The sequence below is a fragment of the Dermacentor andersoni genome, chromosome 5 (genome assembly GCF_023375885.2).
Source record: "Dermacentor andersoni chromosome 5, qqDerAnde1_hic_scaffold, whole genome shotgun sequence".
Taxonomy (NCBI): Eukaryota; Metazoa; Arthropoda; class Arachnida; order Ixodida; family Ixodidae; genus Dermacentor; species Dermacentor andersoni.
In genome coordinates this window covers 592783-600395 of record NC_092818.1, presented here as the reverse complement: position 1 = coordinate 600395, position 7613 = coordinate 592783, and the positions used below count along the sequence as shown (strand labels likewise).

At 50.1% G+C, this 7613-nt stretch overlaps 1 long non-coding RNA gene across 1 annotated transcript; it reads right to left on the bottom strand.

Moving 5' to 3' along the window:
• Positions 1 to 441: 441 nt before the first annotated feature.
• LOC129384569 (uncharacterized) lies at positions 442 to 3175 on the bottom strand. Its single transcript, XR_008612271.2, has 3 exons — positions 2985 to 3175; positions 1077 to 2902; positions 442 to 519 (listed from the first exon to the last, which is right to left on the bottom strand). It is a non-coding gene; the product is annotated as an uncharacterized lncRNA (long non-coding RNA).
• Positions 3176 to 7613: the final 4438 nt, after the last annotated feature.

Below are 7613 nucleotides of genomic sequence, written 5' to 3'. Positions count from 1 at the left end.
AAATTGCAGTGCCACTGTCGGAATGCCCGCACACACCACGCCTACAGGCACTTTTGCAGGTGAGCCTGATGGTGTGCACGCTCTTATCGCTGAAGTAAACCTTGAAGAAAAAATTCATTCTGCAATAGCTATGCTACTTATGGTTGCATTAAAGGGTGACTTCAGCAATTATTTATTTGCAAACTAGCAATATTTGCCCTTCATATCATTAATACATCAGCAAATTTTAAGATAAGTTACAAATTCCTTGCCTATGCTACCTTTGCATCCTTTAATTATGTGAGGCCTGAGAGGGGGGAGGGCTTGGCTGCCACCATGCCCCAGTGCAGCCAGCAGCAGCTGAAGCAGGCGCTCGTTGGTCTCGTGCGACCGACGCGCCACTTCGAGGCGCTGCCGCTGCACTTCGAGGCGCTGTGACTGCACTTCCCGCATTCCCGCCACCTCCTCCCCGAGGTGCCGCAGGCTCTCCATGTGGGCCTCGTGGTGCTGCCGCAGGCTCTGCATGTGGGCCTCGTGGTGCTGTTAGCAAAGATGTGTAATAGTTTAATTACAGCAGCTCAGTAACAAGGCCTTCGTGTGTTGCATTCATCCGCATTTGCAGGCTATTGTCTAGTCATTGTATATTCAAACACTGGAAATATCTTTCTGGCCCATCAAACTTGTGCCGTCGCATTCCATTAAGATGTGTTACATTGCTATACCTGCTTCCTTGAACTCAACGCCACTTTTTCTTTTTGCCACATAATTGCGTAGATATTTACGCATGTTATATGACGCGAATGTGTAAAGATATCACCACAGGACTACACGTATACGTTATGCTTGTTCACTGATTAATATAATTTTTATTATTTATTTATTTATTTATTTATTGAGTACCTGCATCGCCATAGAAGGCATTACAGCAGGGGGGTAGATACATATCTACATCAGTTGACACTCATTTCAACACACAAAGCGCGGTAAAACGTTTCATTACATTGTATACCAACAATATTTGAATATAATTTTTAGAGAGGCCATATGCTCATCAATTTCATGCGCAGAATAATATACATCTGTGGCCTTACACATACCTGCTGGTTTTGCTCCAGCAATTGTTGGCGGAAGCGAGTGTCCTCTTGAACTCTGGCTTCCTCCAACTGGCTCTGGCGAACGTATGCGGCAGTAGCCGTCACCACAGTGCCATCGAGTTCCTGCTGCCTGGGCTGTCTACGGGGTGCCCGTGGTTCTCGAGGGGTAGGCTGCGGCACCTGCGGGGTAGGCTGCGGCACCTGCGGGGTTGGCTACGGCACCTGCGGTGTTGGTTACGGCACCTGCGGGGTTGGCTGCTGCACCTGCGGGGTTGGCTGAGGCACCTGGGTGGTAGGCCGAGGCACCTGGGGGGTAGGCCGTAGCACCTGGGGGGTAGCTAGCCGGTGGCTCTTCATGCAAGGAAAAAGCAAAGACTGCGCATTCACTGTTATCCGACCTGCACAGATTGATTGTCCTAACCAGTCACTTTGAAATGTCATTATACCTGCATAGCTACAATAATGATACACAAAACAGGTAGTTAGAGCAAAAGATGCCACGGAAAATTGCTGGTAGCAGTAACCCATAAGAAGCACAAGGAATCTCTATTACAACATCATGTCATTTGTAGCCTTGCATTTCTCCTCGATGAATAAGAGCTGGATGTTGGACACAAAGGTAATAACAGCACAGTGATGTACTTTCCTTCATAGCAAGATCACACAGCTACTGCAAACAACAATGCTACTACAAAAGCTAGGTCACTGCCTTACGTGTAAGGCCACTTGGCCCAGCAACAGCTGCAGGGCCCGACACCACGAAAGCAGTTGTCGCTGGTGGATGTCTGCGGGAACCGCTGGGCCCTGCAGCTTCCTCTGAACTTGCGTCGTCCTGCAATCAGAGTAGTGTTCAGACATTGCGAGCAGTGTGTGCAATGCGGATCATGTACACAAGTTGCTGCTCAGAGTACATAACCTATATTGTCACTTCCACAAAAAAAGGGCTTAAAAATTTTGCAATATTGTGTTACAATGTAATGCTGAAAATTTGTGAGGTCACAGCAGGTCACACAAACAACACTTTTTTAAATCCAATGTACGCTCCTCGCTATCGGCGAAGTACTCAGAGGGGAAACAAGGACCCCTCCTGTCCTCATAAGGACGTCGAGGACGCGGCCGTCGACGCCATCCACTTTGCCACCTCCAGTAGCCCTGCAAACACGGCAACAACGACAACGTGAAACGACGTTACTGTCAGCATCATTAGAAGCTCACCTCTTCTCGCTCGCTGCCCTGGCCGCTTCTTTTTTCGCTTTATGCGCCATCTTGGCCCAATGGTTGCGCCAACGGCTGGTGGTCTTTACGGCTGGCCCCTGTGCGTTAAGGACCGCCGCCACCTCCTCCCACAGTTCGTTTTTTCGAGCAGCAGTCATACGTGGCGAGAACTCTGTAGAAGCTCTCGCCAGGTATGGGTGCTGCTCGATGAGCTGCACGAGAATAGCCGCCTGCTCTTTCGACACCCGCGGCCCTTCTGCTGCCATTTTCTCTTTGTCAACTTGGGAATTTCAGCCGGCCCGCAGAACAGTAAGAAATTTAGAGGCAAACATTCTGTCTAAGCTAAGCGCCTGCATAAAGTGCTCACTACGTCTTATTTCTGCCTTTTATACCACTAATGTAAAAAAAGGTGAATTCACTACTCACATTTAATGTTGTAGCAGCTTCTTTATCGGAGCGTATCAGTGCAGGAAGTATTACCGATGCAGCGATAACTTTGACGAAGCTATCGTTATGTCATGGCGGTGCCCTATGGAAAATGCCTTGACAGTTCTCGATCCACTATGTTGCAAAGTTTGACCTCGGGGGCTACGGATAATTCTTCTTGGCCCTTCCTAAAGAAGAAATTATCACACGTGAGACATGCAGCGAAAACCACACGACAATGCAAGCACTACGCGAGCAATAGTTACTCACCTCAATCAGTATCTGACGGGGGCGGGGCCGCAATTACGGGCACGCAAGGGGCTGTCAGCTGTTCACAGGTAAACAAAGGCTGCCATTTTGCGTGCGCTCAACGGCATGGATTGGATCTACATCCGACTACTATGTGGCTGCGACTTCAAAAATAGAGCACTTCGTTTGTATTTCTTTGGACTGCGGCAGCATTTGCGTTGTAATGTAACAAAATGAATTTGCTTTACGCATCATGGAAGTCTGCTTTTATTAAGTGCCGTTTTACAAAACAAATTTTCTATACAGTACCGGAAAAAGAAGAGAATGCGAAAGAAACACCCGGCCAATGAAAGGAGCTTCTGATTGGACGATCCAAGAAAACGTCGTGCCTACGTATAGACAATTTCCAAAATCGATGACGTCACGCGAAAAGGCATTGGCATGAAAAAAGTCATTTCTACAAAATCGCACCCCTGCTGACAATGCGCATGTCGCGGCTGCAGACCTTACCGCGTCTTGAGAGCGATTTGCGCTGGGGTCAGAGTCTAGGGTCGTCGGTGGCTCGTAGCTTTTGTGCGTTCTGTCTGTTCTCGGCGCTCACTTTTCCTTGAAGCGATAGACAACACAATAGCTAGATAGATAGAAAATTTATTCGTGCCAGTCTGAATACACTAACAATCAGGATTACCAATGCCTCGAAGTGCTTGCGTGGCAGCGCCTGGCAGACAGCGAATAATGACAGTAATGTACAAAAAAGAAGATGCAGGCGTTGAAAAGAACCTGACAAAAAGTCAATTAAATAGCACAGAAAATCAACTACAAAATTAGTATAGGGACGAAACAGCTACACAATCGAAAGGAATGAGCATTTTGTAATGAAGTCCATAACAGCAGATAAACACAGTTATGGTGGAGTAAGCGATGAAGAGATGGATCACAAGATTTTGTTTTTTTCACTTCGTCACTCTAATGCCGTGCTCTAATGTCACTTCACTCGCTGCTGCTGCTGCCACGTTTTCTCACTCCATCGTTTTGGCACGGAACTTACGCGGTCGTCGAGCCAGATGTTTGCTTGTACGCGCGTGACACCATGGGCGTTAATTTAGTTGTGGTTGGCTATGTTTACAAGCCGATAAAGCTACTATCCTTACTTCGTCCACGAATTTCCTACTGCAATCGATGTATCGCCTTCCCGCCAAATGGGAGATTTTTTTCAATTTTTCTTCTGACGAAATGTTATTCCGTTCAACTATGTAAAGTAACATTAAGTTAAGAGGTGCAATATTGCAATCGTTACCAAATCCTATCAAACGTTATATAGAAAGAGGTGCTTTGACGCACATTATGCATCGGTACTAGACTTTGGAGGTGGGATAGTGACACGTGTACTTGTTTATATTTATCGGCCGACCACATTTCACCACCTAACAAATGTTTTCACACAGCGCAGGACGCACCTGAATGTATCGGATGTCTCTGCAATGTTATAGATGGTTCTATCCGCTGTCTGTGACCGAACCTTGTGTAATCTGATTGCATGTATGCGCAACGCGAATAATGTGCAACTTTGTGGAAGACACGCGGGTTTCACCGATTACTCTGGAACATTCGACGACTGATGTATAAAAGGCGACCGCCGATCGTGTTCGCCGCTATTCCTCTTCTTTGAACGTAACTTGCTTTTGTGGGCACAAGTTTGCCCAATAAAACCTAGTTTCGCCATTCACCGTCACTACGATGTGACATCTGGTGAAAGTGCTTGCGCGTTCCTGTGCTGGACGCCCCCGCAAAGGCGCGATCCAAGCCCAAAGCCCGAAGACAGCCCCACCGTGGCTAAGGACCAGCGAGCGGGCCGCAGGCTGCAAGGACTGACCCCGGAGCACGGACGACCACGAAGATCGTTACCAAGTCAACGACCACAATGGCCGCACCAGCGTCCTCCATCGTCCTTCAAGAACCTAGAGAGCCACCCACCTTCCGTGGCGCTTCGGTGGAGGATCCAGAAACCTGGCTGGAGACATTGGAAAGGATCTCGGTCTTCAACAACCGGACCGACGTGGTTGCTCAGTGGCTATGGTGTTGGGCTGCTGAGCACGAGGTCGCGGGATCGAATCCCGGCCGCGGCGGCCGCATTTCGATGGGGGCGAAATGCGAAAACACCCGTGTACTTATATTTAGGTGCACGTTAAAGAACTCCAGGTGGTCCAAATTTCCGGAGTCCTCCACTACGGCGTGCCTCATAATCAGAACGTGGTTTTGGCACGTTAAACCTCATAATTTAGGACAATCTGTGGCACGTGTACTTCTCCTTGGAAGATGCCGGGAGGACCTGGTTCGAGAGCCGGTAGTCGACCCTTACAACGTGGAGCTGTTCCGTTAACTTCTTACGGACCTTCACGGGCATCGTCCAGGAAGAAAGGGCCGAGGTTCTATTGGAAGCCCGAGTGAAGCTACCAAACGGGAATGTTGCAATATTTACAGAAGAAATGAGCCGCCTATTCCACCACGCCGACCCGGAAATGTCCGAGGAGTATAAATTCCGCCTATAGATGCCTGGTGTAAATGAGGAATTTTTCGCAGGAATGGTACGAAGCCCACCGAAGACCGTAGACGCGTTTCTTCACGAGGCCACCAGCATCGAAAAGACATTGGAAATACGGAACCGGCAATTCAACCACCGCACGAACTCGACAAACTACGTCGGAATTCAGTCACTCGTCACCGACGACCTGCGCGAGACTATCCCAGCGGTCTTGCGGGAGGAGTTAGAGAAGCTGTTCCCTTCATCACAGCCTCAAGTGGCTTCGATTGCCGAAGTCGTACACGAAGAGCTCCAACGACAACTCGGAGTAGCCCTTGAATTGCCGCAGGATCAGCCGCAAGCTATGACATACGCCACTGCAGCCCGCCGTCACGCTCCCCCTCCGCGCTCACGGCAGGGCCCAATGACCGCACAGTTGCGTCGTCCACCCCCACCCACGCCGGCGGCATGCCAAGTCGTCGCCGCACGCAGCATTCCAAGAAAGACTGAGGTTTGGCGCGCCCCCGACCACCTGCCACTTTGCTATCACTATGGCGGAGCCGGGCACATCTAATAGCCGATTTCCTTACCGCGAAATGGGACTGTGAGGCTTCGCCATCAACGATCCACGACCACAGCTATGTGAAAGCCCACGTGACATCGCTGACTAGCTCGCTGTCACACAGTGGAGCCCCCAACGACCGTCCCGTTCGCCGTCGCCATGCCGCTACCTGGCGCCGCAGCGAAAACCATACACTGGCCCAGCCCGGGGCAGGTCCGTCAGCCCATATCTGGAAAACTAAAGTCAGCAACTGATGGAGGTGCGACTGCTGTTTGTCGATCTGACAGATATCCTCCGCCGGTGACGAAGACGCCGAAAAGACGATCTCGACCATACATCAACGAGACGCCGCAGTCTTGGCGAAGCCATGAAGTCTACAACACACCGACGAAAGGCGACGTCACGTTCAAGCTTCAGTTCAACACTACGCAGCCGTGATGCGACGCCAAGACCTAACTGCAACGGAAGACAAAGAACAAGGGACCTCGACGTGCTTCTCGACGGCCACGCAGTCACCGCCTTAGTTGATACAGGAGCCGACTGCTCCGTCATAAGTGGACCCATCGCCGCCCACTTGAAGAAGGTTAAGACTGCAAGGGAAGGCCCTCAAATTCGCACCGCTGGAGGACACCTAATAACGCCGACTTTGGATCGCAAGAATTACAGTTCAAGACCGGACCTACCCTGCCGTCATTCTCGGCTTAGACTTCCTGAACCAACACGACGCAATCATCGACCTGACGTCGCTGTCGGAAGATCAAGCGATACCACCGGAGGGCTGTCGTAGCCACCATGCCTTGAGTGTGCTCGAACATCAAGTTAGCATCCCGCCCCGCTCCAGCATTGTCATTCTCGTCGGCACGAAAACACCTGCACTCATAGAAGGCATCATCGAGGGTGACCAAAGTCTACTACGCGACCATGAAATTTGTGTCGCAAGAGGGATCACTCGACTGCACGGAGGAAAAACGAAAGTGTTGCTGACAAGCTTCAGCCAAGAGTTCAATCACAGCAACAAGGGCACGACGATCGCATACATCGAGGAAATTTCGGAAACAACAATGCGTCTGTCCTCTCGGAGTCTGCCGCATCTACCCCGGCGACCGCAGTTCCTTAATCAGACTTCGACATAAATCCAAGTCTCCCCATGATTAAGCAGCAACAGCTCAGAAGTCTGCTTCGACAATACAAAACCTGCTTTTCGTGGTCATCGAGGATTCGACAAACAGCCGTCGCAACGCAAAGCTGATAACTGAAGAGTGCAGTCGACCACTCCGCCAGAGCCCTTACCGAGTTTCGACGCCAGAACGTGAAGCTGTAAGACAACAAGTTGACGAAAAGCTGCGCGACGACATCATCCAGCCGTCTGAAAGCCCGTGGGAATCACCTGTTGTCTTAGTGAAGAACGGACGGAAGCCTACGTTTTTGCGTAGATTATCGTCGACTGAACAACATCACTAAGAAGGACGTGTACCCTCTCCCACGGAAAGACGACGCATTGGATCCACTCTGCATCTAAATATTTGTGGTCGATGGATCTCAAGTCTGGCTATAGGCAAATTGAAGT